Source organism: Falco rusticolus, chromosome 6, assembly GCF_015220075.1.
Source record: "Falco rusticolus isolate bFalRus1 chromosome 6, bFalRus1.pri, whole genome shotgun sequence".
NCBI lineage: Eukaryota > Metazoa > Chordata > Aves > Falconiformes > Falconidae > Falco > Falco rusticolus.
Window position 1 is genome coordinate 54612854 of NC_051192.1, and position 25504 is coordinate 54638357.

A 25504-nucleotide genomic window follows, 5' to 3' on the forward strand; every position below is an offset into this window, starting at 1 on the left:
CCACAAAAATGAAATGCAAAATGAAATCATTCTGTCCAAGCTCCTAAATGCATGTGGTCATTTGAGGTCTCACTTCAAGTTTACATATCTTCCTGACCCTCTCTCCTCCTAAGAAATACTCCAAAAAGTAATCAGTCTGCTGTGCAGAGAGACCCATGGTTATTAAAATTAACTGCATCACAGAAAAAGCTCTCAAGTTCTTCGTTTCAAATTCCTCCCCCCCACCTGCACTTTAGAAGAGGTGCTGCATACGATGAAAATTAATCCAGTTTGAACCAGAAAAAAAACTGGGGTTAAGTACCTTCTCAGATGGAATACAAAAATTGCAACCACACGTGATTGTCAGGATATACAGGGCTACAGTCAACATGCATAAATACTTTTTATATCCCTCAGAAAAACTAAGCACGTTAAAAGGCCTTTTAAGGGGAAAAGCTGAGCTAGGAATATCCAAAAACAGTTAAGACAGACAAGCATGCAATTCCTACATGCAACCCGTTCCCAGAAGGAGGCTAAGTCCATCCTGGAATTCAAGCCCCTTTCAGACAGCTTCTCACACATAACAGAAGCCTTCAGGAGTAAGCCTGGAAACAACTGGCTTCTCACTTCCAATTTTTTTTTTTTTTTTCCTTCTTTTGTTACGACTAGATCACAGCCATGGTGAGCAGAAACACCCAGAGGCATACCATAACCTAACAGAATAACTTTGCAATAATTTGATATTCAGCCTAAGACTAGCCTCAGCATTTTATGTTGATATGACTAGGTGATCCTGAAACTTATCACAAGCTGGATTTGCTAGACATTCCCCACCACAGAAAGTGAATTAAACGGTCACTCATCACTATATGAGTTGCTCTAGTATAACTACTTCTTCATGAGTCAAACAACATTTCTCTGAATTAAGAACAAAACACTTCGTTGCAAGTTAAAGTCTTAATCCACATTTCTGTACTCTTTCTTTAATCCTTTCCGTTTATTTTCTGCTCAACTATTTTTCCCTGACTCAGCATGTTTAACCCCCTCTGCACCCCTTGCCATCTCAATGCTTCTTTTGCTCCCCTCCTTGGTAGATATAAACTGAGGAACTTGTACCTGATCTACAGCCACCCAGGCCAAAGTATTAATTATGATCCGAGCACTGAATAACTGATCTCCTCTTGGTCCTTCCCCGAAGGCCACTTACAAGTAAACCAGTCAGCAAAGCCTGCAGGAGCACAGGAGCATGTCTCCCTTTCCCAAGGACCACCAGATCAGCATGTCAAGCTAAGGCTGAGACTGTATTCCTGAGTGTCCATTCTCTGGCATATCTCCCAACATACGTGCTCTGGTATGTTATTCATCGCGAGGGCTACTAAAGTAACCAAAATCTTGAGAACATTTTATTTAACTACAACTACTGTTGTTGGCATCTGCAATTTGTAGCATTGCACACACATGCAGGGACAAATATAAAGAAAGAATATAAAATAAAAGCCTTACTCATAATTCAGACTCAATTTACAGCAGCAATTTTATATATGTGTTATTATATACACTATTTATGACTGTGCACTGGCAGCACAGAAAAAGGATTAAATATACTCTCCCATACACACTTGTACACACCCTAAGCATACACACAATTTCCTGTTTTACCATGAACATACTAATGATAGGAATTGAAAAATATTTTTAAATTATCAAAACTACATAGAAAGCTTTAAGCCAGTTGCTCAGGGAAATATGCCCATTTCCAAGAGTGAAAGACTTGGAAATGGGCTTTCGCTGTTTCCAAAGTGTACTTCAAACTCATTTCTGGGAAAAGGCTGCCAGAAACATTTTGATCAAGATGCACTGGGGATATTGAGGTGTTCGATAAGGAATCCTGTGAAAGAACATCAAACACTGGTAGTAAGGATTGCACAACAGTGTGTGAGAAAGATTGAACAGATTAAAAATACAAAAATAAAATAAAAATAGGACTTGGTAGTTTTGGCAAACAACAAGTAGAACTTGAGCCAGCAATATGCCCTTGCAAGAAAGGCCAAGCATATCAATCCTGGACTGTGTTAGTAAGAGCAGCCAGCAGGTCCAGAGAAGTGATTGTTCTTCTTCAGGCAGGATTTGTGAGCCCTCCAGAACAAGAAGGTTTTGACATACTTGAGCAAGTCCACTGGAGGATACTGGTGGCTGGGACACAAGCTGAGCTCCTACAGACCTCACTATGTTTTTCAATTCCCCAAAAGGAAGGTGCAAGGAGACAGAGTGAGCCTATTCTTGGAAAGGCACAGAGATATGACAAGAAGAAAGAAGATGCAACAATGGAAATTAAGATTTTAGGTAAGGAAAATACCCTTCATGAGGTGGTGAAACATGGCAACAGGCGCCCAACAAAGTTTTGGAGTCTGCATCTTTAGAGATATTCAAAATCCAATTGGACATGGCTCTGTGCAACCTGCTCTAGGGGATTATGCTCCGAGCAGAAGTTTGATCTCCCCACATGCCTTCCAGCCTGAATTACCCCATATCTACATATCTGGTTGTGAGAAGACAGAAAACTGGTCAAAGGAAGCAAAGAAAGACATCAAACTTCACCAAGGGCCAGGATTAGCTCCATGAATTAAAAACAAGAGAAGATTGCAAAAAGAAGCCAGGAAAGGGGTGAGGCAAAAAAAACAGCAGGTTGAAAGAGAAGGTGGAAGCAGAGGATTAAGACTGAAGAAGAGGAAAAAAAACAAAAAAAAAAAAAAAGAAAAAACCAAATCTGTCTCCACTAAATTACACTTTCCTCCAGTAGCTGGGAAGTGAAAAAAAAAAAAAAAAAAATCCCACAAGAGCCATTCAACAATGAAGTCAAGTCTTTAAGGTTATATTCCGATGTGCACAGTAGAATTTGTAAAAAGGAATCAGTTCTTTCTTTCCCTCCCCCATGCCCCCAAGAAACCAAGTAACCTTTAAACTTCCTCTTCCAAATATTTAAACTTAATCTTGTGAACTTCACAGATATTTATAACTATGTACATTATGAAGAATGTTTCACTTGTAATATAAAAATACATGCACATTTGTCAGCTTACAACATAAAATATTCACTACATCCAGATAAGCATCTCATAGCTCTTAACAATTTCTTAAGATACAGGCCTATGAGTCTGTACGTATTAAAAAAAAAAAAAGAACAAACCAAAATACCTTTGCTCCCTCTTGGAGCTACACCACCAAATTCAAATACCCTTAATCAGGTTTACAGCATTAGCAGTCATCCTACTACATTATTTTTCTTTTGTAACACAGACACTCAGTTGCACATGCTCCAATAGGGGCTTGCTGCAGTCACTGAAAGGAAAAGCAAGCACAGCCCAAACTGCATTTGTGTAATTAAATAAGAGACCATGAAATTAAAACAAACCACACCAAGAACAGATATCTGCACACTTACCCTGTAATATCCAGAATACGTATCAAAATCAGCCTCAGGTGTAACAGTCAGTAAACAGGACAGCAAACCCTTGCATTTAGCAGAAGGTTTCTGCAAAGCCAGATTCCCTAGAAAGAGTTGAAAAAAAGCTGTTTTAATACATGAAGATAAAGTCACTTATGCTTAATAAAATAGGCTTCAAATGAGCCACAGCACAAGAAAAAAAAAATAGCTGCACAATGGGAGACTACCATGATCAACATGAAGAATTTAATCCTCTGAGGGTGACAGAAATTTGTTACGAAGCACGGAAACTTAGATGCTGGTAGATACTTGTGGGTTAGCAAAGAATGTCTAATACCCAAGGTAACATGGTGTTAACCCTCTAATAAAGGATGTGGAGGAGACCAGAAAGAGTACAATATTTTGCTTAATTAATTGCTATCAAAGAGAGGACGGCGAATTCAAGCACTTTCAAAAACAAGGCAATCTGATTACGTAAATGTTTAATAGTGTTCTAGAGTCTTTGATAACACAGGTTTGCCCATGAAATCAAAATACTCCCAAGAGATAAATTTAAAGAAATATATCTTATTTTAATACCCAGAGTAAAATGTCTATTCATTAAAGCAAAGCAGTTTTATACCTATGTTCTCCATCTCATACGTAATATATATTGAAGTAATCTTTATAACAGGAAGTGGCATGTAATCCTGCAAGAATGAACTGCTGTCATTATCTGCAAATCAATACAATATTTTTTTTAAGTGGATATAATAGTACCTATTGATTTCATGTTTTTAGCAGTGGAGTTTCAGTTTCCACTAAGAAGATTCTTACAGTGACAAGAGAGCTGCATACAAGTAATTGAGTTGCTACAAACTAATTTGAAGTTTACAGTGCACTTCCCTTGAACAATGCAATCAGGGCTTCCCTCCCGTTATCTCAGCTTAAGCTTTTTTCATTTTATATAAACTTTATGTTTTTGTGTAATTATAATAATTTTGAGGTGGTAGAGCAACACTTCACTAATCCTACCTGCAAGCTGTAGAAGGTTTACGACGCAAAACATCTCCTTGGAAAATATCTCCCTATTCTGCTAGCATGTTATTACAGAGTAATTGTATGACTTTTGCTATCTTTAAGTAGCCCGACAAAATAACTTTCCTTGTGAAAGCCTAAAACCGGCTCAGCACTGAAGAGCTTATATTCCAAAGAGATGCGGTGAAGGTGAGGGTGGTAAAAAAAAACAAACCAAAAACAGGAAACAGAAGCACATGGAAGAAATAAACGAATTATGCAAGGTCACTTGGCGGATCAGTCAAGCAGTGAGCTCCATTTCATCGTGCTCTATTCCTTTAAGACAGTTTAATAAAACTGGTAAATTCTAACTATATTTCTGCAAAAGAACCACATAGCAACTTTGGTTTGACTAGCTGAGCAAACGGCTCATGCTGCAACGAATGATCTGTAATGAAAGCTGGCTGCAAGGGAAGACATACCATCACACGGGGGAGGGGGGGGGGGGCGGCGGGGGGGAGGGAAATCAGACCACTATAAAAAAAAAAAGTTTAAAGAGATGGAATTAAAGCTAGCTGATACCCCAAAGTTAACCTCATAAAGCAAACAAGGACACAAGGACAGGTAGCCTGCAGCGAATATAGAGAAATTTACCAAGAATCCGGGGATCAGGTTAGGAAGCCCAAAGCCCTGACAGAACTAAATCTAGGCAGGAATCTCAAGGGCAACAAGAAAAGCTTCTATAGGTACATTGGTGATAAAAGGAAGACTAGGGAAAATGTGGGGCCTCTCTGGAAGGAAACGGGAGACCTGGTTACCCGAGATATGGAGAAGGCTGAGGTACTCAATGTTTTTTTTGCCTCAGTCTTCGCCAGCAAGTGCTCCAGCCCCACTGCCCACGTTGCCTTCGAAGGCAGGGACGGGGAGAATGAAGAACCACCCACTGTAGTAGAAGATCAGGTTCAAGACCATCTAAGGAACCTGAAGGTACACAAGTCCATGGGACATGGTGAGATGCATCTGCAGGTCCTGAGAAAACTGGCAGATGAAGTTGCTAAGCCACTAGCCATTGCATTTGAGAAGTCGTGGCAGTCTGGTGAAGTTACCACTGACTGGAAAAGGGGAAACATAGCCCCCATTTTTAAAAAAGGAATAAAGGAAGACCCGGGAAACTACAGGCCAGTCAGTGTCACCTCTGTGATCCTGGCAAGATCATGGAGCAGATCCTCCTGGAAACTATGCTAAGGCACATGGAAAATAAGGAGGCGATTGGTGACAGCCAGCATGGCTTCACTAAGGGCAAACCGTGCCTGACAAATCTGGTGGCCTTCTACGGGTTACAGCATTGGTGGTTGGGGAAAAGCGACTGACATCATCTACCTGGACTTCTGCAAAGCACCTGACACTGTTCTGCGTGACATCCTCATCTGTAAATCAGAGAGGCATGGATTGGATGGACGGACTACTGGGTAGAGAAGGAATTGGCTGGATGGTTGTACTCAAGGAGTTGTGGTCAACGACTCAATGTCCAAGCGGAGACCAGCGATGACTGGCGTTCCTCTGGGGTCAGTAATGGGACCGATGCTGTTTAACATCTGCGTAAGTGACACGGACAGTGGGATCAAGTGCACCCTCAGCAAGTTTGCTGATGGCACCATCCCTGGGAAGGGATGCCACCCAGAAAGACCTTGACGGGCTTGAGAAGTGGGCCTGTGCAAACCTCAAAGTTCAACAAAGCCAAGTGCAAGGTCCTGCACATGGGTCACTGCAATCCCAAGCACAAATATAGGCTGGGTGGAGAATGGATTGAGAGCAGCCCTGAGGGGAAAGACTTGGGAGGTGTTGGTTGACGTAAAGCTCAACATGAGCTGGCAGTGCAGGTCTGCAGCCCAGAAAGTTATCCATATCCTGGGCTACATCAAAAGAAATGTGATGAGCAGGTCAAGGGAGGTGATTCTCCCCCTCTACTCTGCTCTTGTGAGACCCCACCAGGAGTACTGCCTTCAGCTCTGGTCGCCCAACATAAGAAGGGCATGGACCTGTTGGAGCGAGTCCAGAGGAGGGCCATGAAGATGATGAGAGGGCCGGAGCACCTCTGTTACGGGGACAAGCTGAGAGAGTTTGGGTGATTCATCCAGCAGAAGAGAGGGCTTTGGGGGAGACTTATACTGGTCTTCCAGTACCTGAATGGGATCTACAAGAAAGGTGCAGAGAGACTTTTTGCAAGGGCGTGTAGTGATAGGAGAAGGGGTAATGGCTTTAAACTCAAAGAGGGTAGATTTAGATTAGATATAAGGAAGAAATTCTTTACTGTGAGGGTGGCGAGGCACTGGAACAGGTTGCCCTGTTCCCATCCCTGGGAGTGTCCAAGGCCAGGCTGGATGGGCCTTTGAGCAACCTGGTCTAGTGGAAGGTGTCCCTGCCCGTGGCAGCAGGGTTGGAACTAGATGATCTTTAAGGTCCCTTCCAACCCAAACCATTCTATGATTTATTATTCTATGAAAAAGACAAAACATTTAAATTTTTTAGTCCTTAGTTCATACAGAAAACAAAGCCCTGCCTAACCTCTAACCAGCTGCAGGTTAGTTTTTTGAAAACTTAAAGCAAGGTAATACAAGAAAGTAGTACATGGAAGGCCTGGGGAAGATGCAGATATGTAAACATCTTGTCCACACCATCCACCATCATTCCTGTCCTGTTATACAGAGCCCCATCCTCCTCCTTCACCTGCTTTGTTTACAGTGTTAAACTCATTTTGGAGTTAAGGCTTTTCAAATAGCTGGTCTAATTATTTATCTGTTTAACACTTCTCAAATTGAAAATGTTGAGACATTTCAAGTAAATATTTCTGACTTTCACAACATGACTAAAGAACTTCACATGGACTGCCTGAAAAAGCTCAAACGAAAATAGAATTTTTTGTTTTAAGTTTTGTTTGCTGGAAAGAGCACTGTTTTCATGAAGCAGTTTATGGAAACGAAAGAAAAAACTCAAGGGAGTAATTTCTTCTTTGCATAGCAACTCATCCTATCTTAGTTAACCCATCATCTCCAAGGGCAACACTGGGCCGGAGCTGCTCTGGAAGATCTCCTTGGGGAAACATCCACTTTTCAAAGTAGTCTCAGGACTCTTGTTCTAGAACTTTGCAGAACAGAAAAGGAGTCTTTCACAGTAATAAAAAAATAAAATGGCTTTCTGATTGAGAAGCAGCCTGAGAAGCCAATGACAGTTTTACATTAAGGAAACCCTTCACCTTCCCACCTCAATGATGAAAGACATTAAGAATATTTACAAAGTGCATTGCAGATTCTAGACAGCAGTGCCACAGGGAAAAGCAAAACAGACCTCACAGCTGGATACAGGACATCTGAAGAAAGAAGGATCAGAAGGGGAAAAAAAAATGAGCAAGAAAAGCAATAATCCATCACCATGAAAATGGTACACAAAGGCAGGCTTAAGTTCAAAATCTGTTTGCTTGCTCCTGGACATGCAGTCCCAAAGAAGAGTCAAAATTATTACTTGGAGCAACACAAAGACAGGATTAACAGTCTTTACTGTTTAACATACTGCAATTTACATTGTTTATTACCGTTTGGCTGAGTTTTTCTTCCCCCACTTTAGAAAGTCTTGGCTGTTTATATGAAAGGTGTTTTATCTTACCAAACCTTTACAAGTAGTTTCCATTGAGAGGGGAAGCAAGGAGAGCAACGCATGCCAGGTAGTTCTGAGTCACTACAATACAATACTGAAACTGGAAGAGGCAATAGCACAGCGAGGAGCTTTAAACACCACACCCAAGAGTTGCCACCTCTCATCATAGCGGACTATCTGTAAAGGCAAAGCCTCAATTCCTTGTATCAATACTTATTAAGTCAAAGGTACCTTACAGAAGCCTACAGCAGAAGCCTCATCTGTCCTTTAGGAGCCTAACAACCTCAATACAGACAGATCACACATCCTGTACCGTACCTAAGCTTCTAAATTAAATGACTTGAAGCAACCTGATAGAAAACAAGTACCTGTTTTAGATATTGCATCATTGTAGTCAAAAGCTTTCTGAAGCAGGCAGCTCATTGTTCAGGGTAAAACTAGCAGGAGACCAGACAAAACATGGTATAAGAAGTTGGCGTTAGCTCATGCACCCCATCAACATGGGCATTTTCATGAAGGGATGAATACTCAGAAGTGCCTTTGGCTCAAAGACCTGGTCAGTGAGAAGCAGGTCTGGATCTTTTGGAGAAAGCAGATATATCAACTGGATTCCCCCAAACCTCAACAAAATTGAGTTACCCTGCACCAACAAACAATGAGACGTGGTGACACCACGAGCAGCTAATGGAAAGCTCACCATGCTTCATCTAAGTACTAAATTAGAAAACAGATTTCCAAAGGGCAAGAAAGGATGAGGGAGAGTGATTTTATCTGATGTCAAGTCAAAGCCCCAGTTTTCTTATGCAGCAAGAACCCGTTTCAGAGCTTCTCTGTTACAGATGAAACATCCAAGGGCAATACAGCAGATTAGCTCATCCACCAAGAGCTGTGCAGGGTGACAGAAGCATATGCAGATTTAAAAAGCATCCTCCTGATCTAAGGTAAGATGAGAAGCATGCAGCAACATTTAGCGACGCAGTACTGCAATGAGGGATTGTTTCAGAGCTCCTCTGAAGCAGAGGCCACCCAAGAGCCTGCAGCAGAGGTGCACGATGTGGACATTAGTGAAGAAACAACGAACCATGCAGCACCTGCCCACAGCATCTCACTTGTAGTTAAACAGTATTTGGAAATGAAGAAGGATAAAGCCAAGGACATGGAGACAGTTATTGTAGGTTAATTAATCAGAATAAGTTTAACACAAAAATATTCTATGAAAGCCTGCCCGTGCAGACAACCTATAAATCAACTCTGAAGCAGAAAATGCTTTAAAAATGCCCTTTACAAGCTGCTCTGCACTGCAAACACAACCTCCCCCACAACAGGTACCACAGCTTCAGGCAGGGGCTGAAGAAAATGAACAAAACAGAGGCAGGGCTGGAGCATGCCCTCATTCCAAATAAACAAGGCAAAGGAAAGCAAATTGGGACAGGGCAGGGAGGGCAAAAGGGATGACTCCAATATGAAGTATAAACATTCTCTAGGCAGGCTACGTAGATGTTTTACAACCAGTAAGAGAAGGGTGCTTATAGGCAGTGTATCTGGCAAATCACCCTGCAAACAGCCAAGCTTAGCACAACCAGGAAGCCATACAGACACAGGAACGAAGTACAGGCTGACATACCCAAAGCTCCAAGTCCTGCACAGGTTAGGGACTACTGCTGCGCTGTCCCAGCTATCCTTAGCGTACTCAGACTGGGACTATTCCAGCTCTACAAGGAAAATCTCTGTAATTCCTGGTGTGACCTGTTGCCCTAGCACTGTCAGAAACTGAGCAACTGGTCTGAGAAGGGAGTAATTATGGATCCCATGAGAACCTACACAGGCTCTGAAGTTGGGTGAAGTTGCAGCCAAGAGCTGCATACTGGGATAGAAAAAATAAAAACGCAGGGCTGGAACTGAAGGATGCATCCATTTTCAATCTCACTGACTTTATAGGAAGGAGTGACTGCCCTGCACTCTGATGCCCACAGAACACTATTGTGTATGTTGACCCTAATCTATTAATTATTACAGAACTTACAGATCTCTCTTTTCCTCAACTGAGGAGACAACTACTAATTTGCAGGCTAAAGCACTGCAAGGCCTGCAGACCCCACAGCATTTGCAAGCCAAAAGGATTCTGAAATGCTTGGAAAAAGACCACAATGCCACCAGTCCTCATCAAGGTCCCTAAAAATTTAAGCTGCAGCCACCAAGACTGAAGAATTGCCAGAGAAAAATGACCAGAGAGGAGGATGTCGGCAGATACCTGAAGTGCAAGTTATTTATGCAAGTCTTTTAACAGCAACAAATGAGAGCATCGCTGGATGTACTGTCTAACAGCTCCAGGTTTGAAATGGTAACAGCTAGATTCCTAATGCCACTCTGTATGTTTTAGTCAGTGTTTCTCACAATCATACTCATCTCTCTGAAAGCAGGCTGGGAACTATTAACATCTCTTCATCAAAGATTCAGACAGGCTGACAGTAACCCTGAGGTTATCCTGTGTTGTATATACTTTCAAAAAACTTCTCCAAACTTAAATGTTAGCCTGTGCTTCAAAAAGTTAAGCTGAGAAAAAGGAAGGGGAGAGTAATTTTAGCTCAGTATCTCCCTGTTCCATTACACTGACGAATTAACTCCTCCTATGACATCATGTAACTTTTGAGAAAACATTTGTGCTTTAGAACCAACTGTTCAGTATGTATTCCTGCATGGATAATCACTTCTTTTAACGGAAGTATACATCAATAATATTCATGGGGAGCTTTATAAGAGCTTGGAAAATATTTCTGACCAAACAAAAATCTCAAACAAGGATTACTCATAAAATGCTACATCAACTCTTTTGACAGGCATCTGGATTATGCTGCTCTTTAAAAGGGAAAAACAAAGATGCCACTTCAAAGTTTAAATGGAAACAGTGAAATATGCCATTAGAAAAATCAGATCTTAAACAAAGCTACTTTTGCAAACTCAAATGCAATGAGTAATTATGACAAAACTTGCCAATTTACACTTTTTCAAAAGATACTTTTAAAACACCGGAAGATGTACAGAGATCACAGGTTACTAATGAGTTTATAGACCTACAAGATCAGACATCCAGCATTAATAGTCTATTAAGTCTTATCTTTTTCTACAGATGGCTTTTAGTTGATGCTGTAAATGAAGTTAAATCACCTGCCCAACTGAACAAAACTCCAGAAGAAAATGTAGACAGACACTTTAGGATCCCATCCTCAAAAAATGTATTTCACTATCCTTCCCCTAAACCATGTTAAACAGAGCTGTATTATCCAGACAACACTAATTTCTGTGGCTTTCTGTATCAAGACTCACAACCAGATGACTGTGATTATGCAAACAGGAATTTCTTACTCATTCTAAGTTTATTTATTTTTTATTTGCCCAAAAAAAGCTCAAGGAAAGCTACTGAGATGTGTGGAGTTCAAAAGAGATACGCAAAATATTCACATGCAAAAAGAGACCACTGAGAAGACTGTTTATTCAAACAAATGCAGAGTTCTAATGAATCTGCAATGTTCAGTTCAAAATCATTCACCTGAATAGCGAAGTTGCTTTGAAGACAAGCACAGCCTAGTAAAAAGGGTAGATTTCCTTAAAGTGAAATCAGCTTCTTCAAAATTCATTGAAGTCCACTGGCTTTCCTGGAGATTTGATGAAGGTAACAAGCAAGTACATGTGTTAAAAGGTCTTATTTCTTTATTGAAGCCAAGACTAACAAAGATACCTTCTTCTGAAATGGTTTGAAGGCACTGGGATTAAAAGGCTGAAAAGTTTTAGGGCAGCTTGACTAAGATACCTTCCCAACTCTATTGCTTCAACAAAGCAGCTGGAGAGACCAGCATTCAAAGCACTGAAGCATTTGAGACTTAAAGGACCTCATCTTCTTTGACATCATGAACGGTCTTTCCCACGTTTGTTTTTTTTTTTTTTTAAATTAATGGAAAAGTAGAAACAGACCAAAACCTGTTGGTTTGCCATTTGCAGATTTATTTTTTTAATAGAAAGTCCTACTCTTCGAGTTAAGACTCTCAGCGATTATCAGGGAGCCAGGTAACATAACCAGCTAACTGCAGGTAATGGGAAGACAGCCACATCATGCCTTTGTAACGTGGGAGGAATGCTATTAGACAGCTGGGGAGCAGCAGGATAGGAACAGGCTGCTGTAAAAGAGCCAGAGCAATGGCAAAGCCAGTACCTGGCTCTTAGCAGAGTCTTCTGTGTCCCTCCTTGGCTTACGTGAAGCCTTGCACAATGCAAAGACAAACTGAACAGAGAACAAGAACTGCACTTGGTTCACGATGTACCAGAGACAGCAGGGATCAGGGGGGAAATCTAAAAAGCTCATTCTCTTGGGTCTGATGCTGCAAAATGGGAAAGGTGAGCACAGTATCATTAGCTTGGAAAGAATAGCCAGTGCTTGAAAGGGCAAAAGCAACCACTACTCTTATGATCTGAACTAACACTGCCATACCCCAAGAGACTGTAACAACATCCTTATGCAATATTCAGGTATAAAGTAGTCTGAAAGGTAAAAATGTAGCCAAGGTAATAACACTGCTACAGGGTGGTATGGCCAGCAACATTCTGGATCCCAAAAAGGTTTTCAAGAGCTATGAGAGTCTACCGGCAGACTACCTTTGGGTATAGAAGGACTGACTGAAATCACCTCTGAGTCTACAAATACAGTCTCCATTTTCTCTCTGATTCATTTTGGACTGAAAAGTTCACCACATCCAGGGAAACCATTCTCACTGCAGGGACCAACACACTTTTTACTGACCAGATAATCCTAGAAGTCCCTTTTTGACCTTAGTCCAATTCTCTTGCATATTTTAACACACAGGACTCAATTTCTTGCCTTGTTCAGGAAGAAGAAATAAAAATCCTGTCATGAGTACCAAGTTTCTAGTGATGCCTTGGGGGTGTTGGTGAAAGGCTTTAGTGATTAATTATTCCTGCTGTCAAAACCTATTTGTTTTTTCAATTATGAATTTTCTTGGCTTTCATTTCTAGAAAACAAATCTTGCTATATTTTTGTTCACCAGACTGAAGACTCTTCCTTTCTTAAAATTTCCAATGTAGAAAAGCTAAGCAATTCTTTCCTTCTCTTGGATTAGGGTAATGAGTGATTGCAAGAAATCCCAGTGGCTTAAAGGCATGTCTTTCCACCCCTTCGCCACCATTATCACTCTTCTGCCATCTCTCCCTACCTCATCAACCTCCCTGAGGCGCAGACCCAAACATAACATTCTGAAACCGTCTGCAATATGGTCAAACCCAGATTTAGCACAGCCTCCCTGAAGTTCTCCTGTGGATGTACACAAAAATTACCAACAGAGACAGCAGCTTTGTCCTACTAAGTCAGGTTTCCCTGGTGCCAAAGGCAGGGGTGGAGGAATAACTCTCTTTCCTCCTCTCCACTGACTTCAGACGGAGCCTAGGACACCTGGTTTAGAGTAGAATACTGAATTTTAAATGGCTTAAGTTGGGCAAGCTCAATTCCCATCCCTCACACATGCCAAATCAAATTATTTTGTTGTCATTTCTCAATCAAAATGGTGTCACCAAGTCAAATGCTTTGTAGAAGCCATAAATATCAAACTTGCAATCACACTAGAACACTTCATAGATATCAGGTTAGCTTGACAGGATTTATTTTCTATAAGTTTTGTTGATTGGCATTAATTATATTTCTCTTCCTCAATCCTTTATCAGCTGTCCCATTTATTATACCCCAAATCAACATTAGAATGACAGGACTCAAACTCTCACACCTTTGAGGCACAGATCTTGGCCACTTTTCCAAAGCAATGAACCAAATTTCCAAAGCTGACTGCCAGGAGCACAGTGGCGTAACAGAGCTCAATCTCCTCTTTCCACCTCCCAATTACAACACTAAAAAAAGATCTGTAGCTTAATTTGTCATCCCCAAAGAAACAGCAGAATAAACAGATCAGTTACAAAAGATCCCCTTTAGAGGAAAAATAAAGCAAACTAAGACAGAAGAGGAAGTGTGGGAGGTGAGCAGGTTACAGTCAATCAAACTTCTGATTCCATGAGAATAATCAGAAAAAGAAGCAATTCCTGCACAGCAAGAATTTGTTCTCCTGATGTAAATTGTTGACTTTAGCACGTACGACCATCGCAGAATTCATTCAATTGTGTGAGGAGATCATGCTGTTAAAATTGAGCTGCTAGATTTAATTTAAGAATTAGGTTACATAAAAACATAGGGTTTAGGCTCTTTACGTATGGTGCTGAGAAACTTTCATCAGTGGGTAGCCTGAGAGCTAACCTTCCCCAAGAAGAATCAGCACTGCCTGCAATCATCCAGATGCCTATATGAGAGCTAAGTAGAGGGAAAGAGTTTCCTTAAAGGATTCATGTTTTCCTGGCAATCATGTTATTTTCAGTTGCATGCTTGGTGGGTGGCGCATCAGCGCTACCTCCAGTGCCTCCCCATGAGCAGGCCTCCTCAATAAGCTTGGTGGACAGCCTCCACCCAACTACTTTGAATGAGGCATTACAGCAAGTCCTTTCACATCATTAAGGTACTTTGTGATGCTTTGACCACATCTAGAGACACATGAATACTCCAGGTGAAGAACCACAGTGCTTCCCTTAACAAACTTGTTTACAGCTCTGACCAAAACACATGCACGTTCAGCAGCTACATAGATAGCAGAGAACCTGTTTCCGTCTTAACAAACCAGCACTGGCGCAGTCAGGAAGGTACTCATTTTTAAAGTCAGGCAGCAACCATGGAGAACACTACTGTTATTTGTCTTATAGCCCCAGGCAGCATCCTGCAACCTGTCATCAAAGGCTTTAAATAAGACCATCACACACCCATTTCTCGATATGAAGAACACGCTCATGACAGACAGTATGATGATAATGCCTCAGAGCCAGAGATGCTGCTGTTTACTTCCTCAGTTTTCTCCTCATGGCCTAACGGTGGCATCAAAAGACTCCACAGCTCCAACTCTCTGCTGATGTGCTTTCCAGGCAGAAGGTCTCCATCTCATCTAACATCTCCATTCAAATCCGCCTCACTCAGCGCTCTCTCTTACGGTTCTCATTTGTCATATGCATAATTCAGAGACTCTCAAAACACCAACTGCCTTCGTGTGATTAGTCCAGGTTCTAGATCACTTCCACAAGCTATACAACCCAAATGCCACATTACAGGCACATGCTATTGATGAAAAGGTCTATCAAAACCATTTTATTGTGCTGCATGGCTTCTGCAACTACTCACATTCAGATGTACAAGGCCAGTGCAAAATAATGAAGTTTTGTAGCAATCCAGGACAAGTCAACTGACGATGTCCATGCTCCTGAGATTTTAAAATATGCTGGGTCTCATGAGCCAAGCAGGGAAATCGAGTTATCAGTAGAAAAAAAAAATGTTGTCCCATGTTTAATCAGTTCTTCCTTCCTTTGCACCAAGTCCGACTGGGTGGGTCATCACCTTAGTTACTAACTTCTGACTACATTACTGTAATTCTCACAGAAACGTGGGCACGACCTAATACCCAATGGGAAAAAGTAAATCTATCTTTGATGTCTCATGCATGGAGGTTATGGTTTGGCATTGGACCTTCATGGATGTGCACGTAGCATGAGCACGCCTCATCTTCAGAGAAAAGCAATGTTGTACCAATTTCCAGGATGGTGGCTGAAAAAAATTCGCTATTTTAATCGAAAGGTCAGGGATAGCACAGGATCTTAATCTATAGCTCAGTCCATACAGATTGCTGTTCAGTACATAACACGTGACTCGCCCGTTTCTTTGGACTCTTTCTCCCAAACTACAACAGACAGCCCCAGAATTAATCTTTGTGATTGCAAAGGTAACTTCTCACCATAGTGTGGCCATGGGTTATTAATGAGAGTCCTGATCAAGTACACATTCAGTCCAAATCATTTGCTGAAAATTTATCCTCCTATAGGCTATATAAATACATAATACATCTACATTAACCTGTGTGACACTTGAAGCAGCCTTTGCAGCAATCTGGCCTACTTTATCTCCAAAGTAGACTCTTATACCTCATTTGAGTGAGCGAGCACACATTTTAAATAATGATGAGAGACTCCAATTTTCACATTTTCATGGATGCAGTGTCAAATCTATTTGTAATAAGATCATCTATTATCTGTCAGTACTGAGCAAACTAGGCGAGAAAATAATGGTTAGTAGTATTATTATCTGGAATGCTGATGAAAATTAGCACGAGGTAAGTGCAGTCATTGAAAACGGAAGTATTACTTACTGATTGCTTAGTCCAGCCTGCCTTAAGTTATTTCTAATATGAGATCAGAAGCTGCTGGTGTTTTTTTTCTTCAAAAAGTTAATTTCTTTCACCCGCTCATTTTTAAACACAGAATATTTAATTCACTGAAGCATTCTTGAGCTTCACACAGTAGAACTGTTTACAACAAAACTTACACCAGTGCCAGAGAGAAGAACAGGATATGTCACCAACTCATAAGAGAAGGACTAAAGCTGGGAGTTTCACCCATTTGATCCTGACTTTATGGCTTACATGTGGACAGATATGTTACCCTTTATTGGACACGTCATCAGTTACAGGAAGAGCTGGAAGGCTGGCATATCTCCTTGTTCATTTTTTCATCTCCAGCCTAAAACCCAAGGTGAACAAAACCCAGTTAGACTTATTGCCCCAAGAAGCAAAGCAGCTTTTCCTTCCTGAAAAAAAACACATATATTTGTGAGTATATCCGGGGATTAGCAATACAACCAGATTACAGAGTCTTCAACGTAGCAGCAGCCTCTTCTGAAACTAGATGAAAGAAATACCTGGTGGTAAGGATGTCACCTCTTCATAACTCACTTGGTCTCTTATCCCTTCTTCACTTCCCTAAACCACATTCAAGTGTAAGTTTCAGATCACTTCTGTGGCAAGACGACACATCATTAACCACTGCTGCTTCCTGCCAAGCCTGTTTTGATACCACGGCACAAGGCTTCAGCAGTAGGTGCCTTCAGTGCCACTGCTGAAAGAAGCCCTGGAAAAGCTGCTGCATGCCCACATGGACTGAAGAAATGAGATGTGCTTCACCAGATCCACCCGAAGCTTGTGCAGACCAACAGAAAGAGGATGAGAAATCAACACTGAGGGGGAGGACAGGTCTTCTACTGAAGTTACACATTATGACAGTGGCAATACTATCTGAATACACCCACATGGTCTTCTCTTTGGTTTGCTCACAACATATTCAAGGGTGGGGGAAAAAACGTAACCAAAACCAACTAGATAGCAAACTGAAGCATCACGCTTTGATGCTGATATGACATTTTAATGGATTTTTTCATACCCATTAAAATGACCCTTATTTACAGAAGAAATACCTTTTTTTTAATGGCTATGAATGAAATAATTTTAGATGGCCACTAAATGGAAAACTCTCACAAAAGAGTAAAACGTTTTTTTCCCTTAAGAAAGCACTATGAAATTCATACTAAGTTGTATTAAAGTAAATATTTCTCAGTTATATGGGATTTAGATGTAATAATTTCAAATATAATTTTTAAGTAGTACTAAAACCTAGGTTTAATCTAAGGGCTTAAACAGACTAAGGTTTAAAGAAAATGTTAAATGATATCTTCAGAATATAAGTAAAAGAATAACAACTTGAAAACATACAAAAAATATCCATGGAAGGTGGTCTTGCCATTTGAGGTCAATTCAACCATGTTTGTGTATTTAAACACTGTAAAGCTCATAGCTATATTATTACTCTTATTAGTGCTTAAGTGTTACTATTTTTATCTTTTCCTTCTGTAACCTTTCCCAAGAATCCAGATTTTTCAGCCTTGGCTGTCCAGAATTATATTTTTTCTTTCTTTGTTTCAATATAGCCAGCAGTTGAAGTATTTTCTTGGACCAATGCACTGAAAATAAGACCAAGAAAAGTTAATTTCTCAGTCACAGGCTGGGAAAAAAGCAAGACAGATAGATATATAGCCTAATATTACAAACTTACAAGCATGAGGCCATATAATAACCAGTTTTGGTCCCTAGAAGTACATGCAAGCATTTTTGGAAAAATCTCATTACAGCACCTAGGTGCATGGACACCAAAAGTTTACATGTATGTCATTCTCTTTGAAATCAATAAAACTGAAAAACTCTAAAGCCTTGATAAACACAGGTTATGGGGCAGGTCAAAAAGGAGGACATAAATATCCAAGCCACAGCTCTGGCAAGCTTTATGAGCTTACATCTATGGTATCAATGACTTAAAGGCCACTTCTGTGTGGGTTTTTCTCTACTTAGCCTGAAAGCTTTCAGGACTGTTGTTCTGTTTTCATATGTACCAGAACTGCACTAGTTGGAGTAATGAGGCTGCAGTCTAGCAACTAAATGAAGCAGCACCCAAACACTACTAAGGACTCAGCCTACTTTGCGTAAAACATCAACACCCTTCACAAAAAAAAAAAAAAAGGTAGTGTAAGATACTGCCTACAGGTATGACACACATGAGAAACCTAGGAGCACTGCATCTCATTCCTCCCAGGCGCATCCCAGAAGCAGGGACCAGACTCTGGCCTGCAGTCTGGTGCCACAACCATCAGGTCCTGTGAGTCACAACCACCAGTTCTGACTCATTCCGCATCTCTCATCTCCATTCAAAACAAGGAGCTTCACTGATTATAGGTGTTCAGAAAGACATCCAAAGTATGGCTTGCTATGAATTGATCTGTTATAAATTTAATAAAGCTACAATATTTATTACCTAAATAATATAAAGCTTTAAAACCTAATAGTGTGCAGATAGAGTATATTATTATGATTAGTAAAGAGTGGTATAAATTTAAGGTATTTAGTTGCAAGTCATAACATTTCAATTATTACTAACTGGAGAATATTATCGAAATAAGTTATATGCAATAGAGAGCAAAAAGAAATCAATTACTTAAATGAGTATTCTTTGTTTTCAACCCTAAATAATTTAAAGCCTAAAGACTGCAGTCATTTTGATTTAGAGCATTTCACCCTGACATACACTTGGAGTAAAAACAGAAGTGCTTAGTAAATCACCTCTAAAATAAATGGGTATATCAGGACAGAGTGAGAATGGAGCTATGATAGAGATGAGAAACGCTTCAAGAAACCATCAAGGCAAAGGATGTGGCTAATGCTAAAGAGGCACAGGAGCAAGGGCAGGAAGGAGAGATGCTTCTGGATGAGCTGGCACTGGAGTGTAAGTGGCCTGTGTCAAATTCTTGGGGTTCACCACCCTCCTAATGACCCACCAAAGAGGAACAAAATGTGCTTTTGCTCACTACGTGCCACAACTGGCAGGTGAAAGAAGGTATGCAGCTTTATTTTGGAAGTTTACATGAACACTTAATGGGCCAGAAAAACATTTGTGGAGTTTTGCATTATTAAGTAATTTCTCTAATTATAAAGTGACTTCAAGCACCACTATTGCTGCAGCAAGTCCTTTCCTATTATAGGGCCCATTGTTTAAGCAGCTGTGTGTGAGCACACAGAACCCCCGCATGCCAAAGCGAGCATCTCCTAAGTGTCACTTCTACCCAACCATCCTTCCTCCAGCAGGTAATCTGCACATCATCTATGCTGACCTCTCCTTAATTTATAATACCTTTCTGTCATAAAGCAATTATCAGCATTTGACACTAGCAGCACTTGCTAGTTTGAAAAGCAATCAAAATTTAGGAGCTGTCTCTTGCAACAAAAAAGCATTCACAGAAGTAGCACTACAGAAAAGTTGCAGCATGCAAGCCATCAGTCTAATTCTGCCTCTATCAATCACACTAGGTCTCGCTGAATAGTGATGCACAGGCAAGCAAACAGCAATGTTTACGAGGTGCAGCTGGTGGTACTTACATTAACAGCAAAAGCAGCATCAGTTAAATTAACATTCTTCATTCTTTCATTGCTCATTATGGTTTGACAGACATACCCGCAGTCCACAAATGACTTGGAGCAAGAGAGCTGTCTAGCATCCTGCCACGAAACAAGACCACCTAATGGGAGCAGCCACTGTAATTAAAACTCTGGAAACTAAGATTTATACCAGTTTAAGGATGCAGTGGTGGGTATTATGACCTACTTTAAGTTTATTAAAGGAATCGTGAAAGCCTGTGCTGTTACTCGAGTGAGAAATAAGAGCCTACCATTTGTAATATTTGTCTGATAAAAGTGACTTGAGTGTTCTTTTGATCTAGGAATAGTTTGTGTTGTTTCAGGTCTGGAGATGCAGGAGGAGAGGAGAGAAAAAGCTATTACTTAAGTATTAACTAATCAGCTTCCCCAGGAGAATGCTCTCCCTAAGTCTTATTCATTCAAGTCCACAAGATTTTCTTTGATGGGGAATTGCAGCAACTGGTTCTGCTTAAAAATTTACAGCCACATTTAATCGCTTGGATCAAGAAACGTTAATTTCATCAATTCAAGGCTGTACTTCATGCAACTGTAAGTATCAGAGATGAACACTGTACCAAAAAGGGGGTGAAAACCCACCAGTATTTTATAGAAGCATCTATAAAGCTCCTGAATTAGAGCTAACCAAGTAGTGGAATTGGTTCAGACTGGAACTCAAGTGCATTAAGGAGCAATTAACATCAAAAGAAGTATGTTTAAGAAAAGAGAAGTCACAGGGACTTGTAGTTATACACCACCTTTAAAACACTGTGCAAATGAGTCTTAATACTCTTAGTTATTAAGCAGAGATTAGATCATGGAAGACAATTCAGCATTTGCAGAAGATGCTGCACAAGGAAGGAACCACAGAGGAACATGTCACATGGCAGTGTGACACCCCCACTCCCTGCCAGGCACATGGCATGGCAAGGCATGCCAGGAGCAGGGCTTGCAGAAGACAGGTTGCTGGGTGGGCAGGAGTGCAGCGTAAGCCCAGGAAATGCTGCAGAGAGGAACCGATCATAAAATCTGGCTCTCTAGGAGGAGATAAAAATCCTCATTTCAGCTTCCTAGGCACTATTCTCCCTACTGGAATTTGCTCTCTGTTCCATCTCCCTTCTCCTCTGCCGAGAGCAATAAAAAGGGGGAGGGTTTTTACCTCTTTCCCCTTAAGCAGTTCAAAAGCACCATTCCCCTTCCCTTCAATGGCTCAGTGGTTGAAGCCCTTGCCTTAAATACAGGCATTGGTGGTTCAATCCCCTCTGCTGTCTGAGGTCTGGAATCCCACCTTCAGCTCCCAGGAAGCAGCAGCCATAACCACCATGCCATCAAAGCATGGTCTGGGATGTAAGGACCTGTTCCCACCTCTCCCTGCAGGGTGGCTCTCCTAGTCCCTGCTGCAGCACAGGAGGAAGGCAAGCTTGGTCCCCCCACCTCTGCACTCCCATATGGGGCAAAAACAGCTCTGCCATCTCATACTATACACTTGCATGTACATACACACGCTTGTGAGCTCCAGGCATCCAAAAAACCAGAACAGAACACTAAAAAGGCTCTCCGCCTGAATAAATATATTCTACCATTAAACAACATTCAGCAGGTCAATGCTAATTCTCTGGTGCAACATAGCTCCCATCTTTATGCCCAAACTCTCCTCTAGAGATGTATTTCTGTCTATCTGGCCTCCAGAGACATGCCCACACCTGGGCGTGGTTCAGGCAAAGCCCTCAGCCAAAACCCTGCCCAGAAGCATGTGAAGATCACCCAAATAGGCAACTACACTTGTGCCTGTGCCCTGGCCCTATTTAATTTACCAATATAGATGTAGCCATACAGAATCAAGCTGAACTTAAAATCAGAGGATTTAAAGCAACCTTTGATATACAGAGCCTAAAGAGGCCCCTTAAGTGGCAAGCACCTGGATGGTGTAACTCACAGTCAGGACTTCAGCCTGTGCTGCTTCAACTGGCAACTTAATGCAGCAGGTATTGGGGGAGGAACAAAAACCCTCAAATCCAAACCCCCACATTTGTTGTGATCAGCTGCTCTACTTCCTGTGAAACATTCCCACTTCTTGTGCAAAGCATGCAAGTGAGTTAATTAGCTAAGGGCACACCTGCATTTAAGAGCTCTTCTGAGAAGACCCTATTACTCTGGCATGCCACCCCAGCAGCCTGGGGGCTTGCTGCTCCTCACCCAGAAAGCTGTTTTACAACAACCAGCTTCCTGACACAGAGGGCTGAGCAAAAGCCCCATCGGGAACTAGTTAGCACCGATCGTGTTTTCTTCCTTGGTATCTCCAAAAAGCTGGGCAAAGGCACTGGTAGTCCCAAGGGAGCATACACAGCATCTCCCCAGCACTCCCACCTGGGAACTACACTCCCAACCTGCTGGGGAGACAGCCTCTGATGCCCAAATGGGACTTCTGGCCAACCTCCACATGCAACAAATACCCAAGTTAATTCACCAAGAAAAGCTTTTCTTTTTTCCAGGAAGTTTAGCAGGTGCTAGAAAAGTTTCTTGCAATACTTGCCCAAGGGCTGCAGATGAAAACCAATCTAGAGCTCCTCGCTCCCCCACTCATTTCACTGAAATCCCAGTATCATCAAGGGCTTTGCTGCATAGGGGTATAGTTTTGCTTGTCTCTCATGATGAAATTACAGAAATGTCTATAGAGAAATGTCATTTGGGACACACATGGGGGAAACGGCTGGAAACTACTGAGGTTTGTGTTAGTTCTATGTAGTTCACCCATTATTTAATACAGGTGATTGTTTTAGAAAGATGCTGCCTGTCACAAAAAGATATAAAGAAACAATGCTCTCCAACTGCTTTATTATTTTGTTGCGGATTTTTCCTTTGAATGTTTTGGGGTTTCTTTTCCCACCAAGAAATAGGTTAAGTTATTCTTAACAGAACAACTGACACAGTACAACTCCTCTTGTATATTCTTCAGCCAGAACAGATACACTCTGCTTCCCAAAAAACATGTTTACTTGGAGGACAAAGATATGTAAACACTGGAGAATTAAGTTTTCTGCAGATGACAAGTTGAAATTTCAGGGGTTATTTCCTCCCTACATCAGTTTGTAATATTGGAGTCCCCTCTAAAACTCTGCTTTGCTGGCATCTTAGAAGCTCAAGGAGATACATGTGCCCAGTTGTTAAATCACCTCATTGTTTCTAGTGCCATAGGATCCGATCCAAAGTTCACATTGTATTACTTTTCATTGATTGTAAGGAATCTTGGACTCAACCTAAAGTCCTTTGTTGTCTGCAGAAATGCTGCTGGGAAGGATCTCACTAACTGCTTCATGGATATTCATATAGTTGATTTAATAACTCAAGGTCTAATGAAGCAATTAGCTGATTAAGGCTACAAAAATCCTCCATCAAGCAAGCTTTATTTCTTACAAAAAATCCTCATATGTACAGTGGTAACTCAGCTTCCGCCTTCCATGTGTTACAACTCATTACTGTTTAACAAACATGAAAATCTCTGAATTTAAAACTTCTTCCAAGTTACTTTAGTGAAATACAAGCCCAACAAAACACCTCAGAGCTTCTCACAGCTACTAGGTATCCAAGTACAGAACTAAGTATCTAACTTAGAATACTAAGATACCTAGAACTAGATACCTAGAACTTAGATACTAAGTATCTAAGTACTAGGCATCTAAGTACAGAATCAGCTATTCAAATTGAACTCTTATAACCTAAGAGACAAACCTTATGTGCAAAGCAGCACATGCTCTTTTTTTAAACCAGGTGCAAGCTTGGGAAAACGTGTTATGTTGTTGCTAATAGCAATCACCAACTGGGATTTGATAAAAGGACAACTAGGCTTAGCCTACTTCAGAAAGGGACTCATTAAAATACAGAAGAAAAGAAAAAGCACTCAACATAAACAAGATATTATCCCTGCAGCAGTCCCACCTGTGACTAGGTGCATTACCAGTGACATGTAACACTGTCCAAGATCCCAAGGAAAGCTGGAGATGCATGCTTGCACTTTTTTTCACTGTAATTCCGTGTCCCATAAATGAAAAATACTTGAATAATACTCATGTTGCATACAGAAGACATTCTTAATTTTTTAAAAATATACATATATATAGCTTAATATAGTTACAGATACCGGAGCAAAGCTAAGAAACCTACACATAGTAATGGACTGAGGATTACAGATCAGCATGCCATACTACATGACAGCAAGTCAAGTCTGATTTTGGGACTTCTGATACAGACAGATTCTGCAACTAAATAGGAAGGGGTGTTTCCCTGCCATGCACACAAAACTGGATCTAAAAAAAATTGAAAGGAAAAATTTTTTGTAATCATCACAACTCTCAACAGTATATACTTTCTGTGTAAAAGGATGGAGCACAACTAGGAATGGCAATGCATCCATCTCTAACGAGAGAAAAAAATCATTTAAAATTTGACATAATCTTGGCCAGTGGTCTCTTCTTTAGGATCTGCATGTGGACATGGCAGAGAAGACCTGAGAACATCCTGGCAACTTTGTGCACTACACCAAGAGTTGCAATTTTTTCCAGTATAGGTTAAGTCAAGACAGGCAGGTCAAGAGCAGCAAGGATCACATGAAAAGCAAGTAATTCCCTGTGTTACAGACTGATTGACTTCCCAGTTACTTGAAGCAAGACTTGACAAGCAGAGGTACGCAAGCAGGGTGGTTAGGTCAATTAGCCAAACAAGGTTGCCACCACAAAGTGTACACTAAAAGAATGTCTCAAAAATCAAAATTTAGAGAAATTATCTGGATAGTGAGGCTGACAAGCCAGTTCTGCACATGGACATTCAGGAGCAGTGGAAGACAGCTACTATGGCTCTGCCACTTGTCAGTTACCCACCAATGGTTTAACTTCTACTGCACTTCATAAATGTCTCCTTGCTGAGTTAGTCAAATCCCTTCAATGACTTCACAGGCTGGTCTGGCTGATGAACTGGATGCTGGAGCGCTCACATCCCCCTGTTACCAGCAGCACAGCACCACACAGCTGGGGAAGGCACAGAGGAGTGGCAGTAACATATTCCAAATGCAACAGCAATTTCTAAAATGAATGCTTCTCTACCCGCTACAATTATAGCTCTCCGGGATAGTAGAAATCAGCAAGGTTAAAAGCTATACAAGTAACAGAGAAAACAGATGAGCATGTTCTCAAAATCCAAAGCTTATGTCGATGTTGAGGAGTGGGTTAAGAGACATAACTAAATATAAGAATTCATTATAGACATGATGAACGAAGATGGGAAAGTGGTTCTCCCTCCCTGCAGAAAGAGCAACATTAAATTAGGATTTCTAATGCTGAAAAACTGCTGAAGGACTGGGAGCCAATTAACAGCTAACTTCTGCAAGCTGCATTTCAAATGTGATATAGGAAAATGACAATTACAGGATACTGCAAACCAACAGACAACTGTGCTGCTGAACTCGCAGCTTGCTACAAACTGTGACAGTGTCCTCAGCCACGACATC

The 25504-nt window shown here is 41.0% G+C and overlaps 1 protein-coding gene across 2 annotated transcripts in view; it reads right to left on the reverse strand.

Annotated features, from left to right (window-relative positions):
- The window catches only part of KLHL29 (kelch like family member 29), a 405611-nt gene that overhangs the window by 332758 nt on the left and 47349 nt on the right, over positions 1-25504 (reverse strand). For both annotated transcript variants that reach the window (XM_037392581.1, XM_037392580.1), the window contains exon 2: positions 3422-3528. The gene's annotated coding sequence lies outside the window, so the exon portion shown is untranslated. The remainder of the gene's footprint in view (positions 1-3421; positions 3529-25504) is intronic.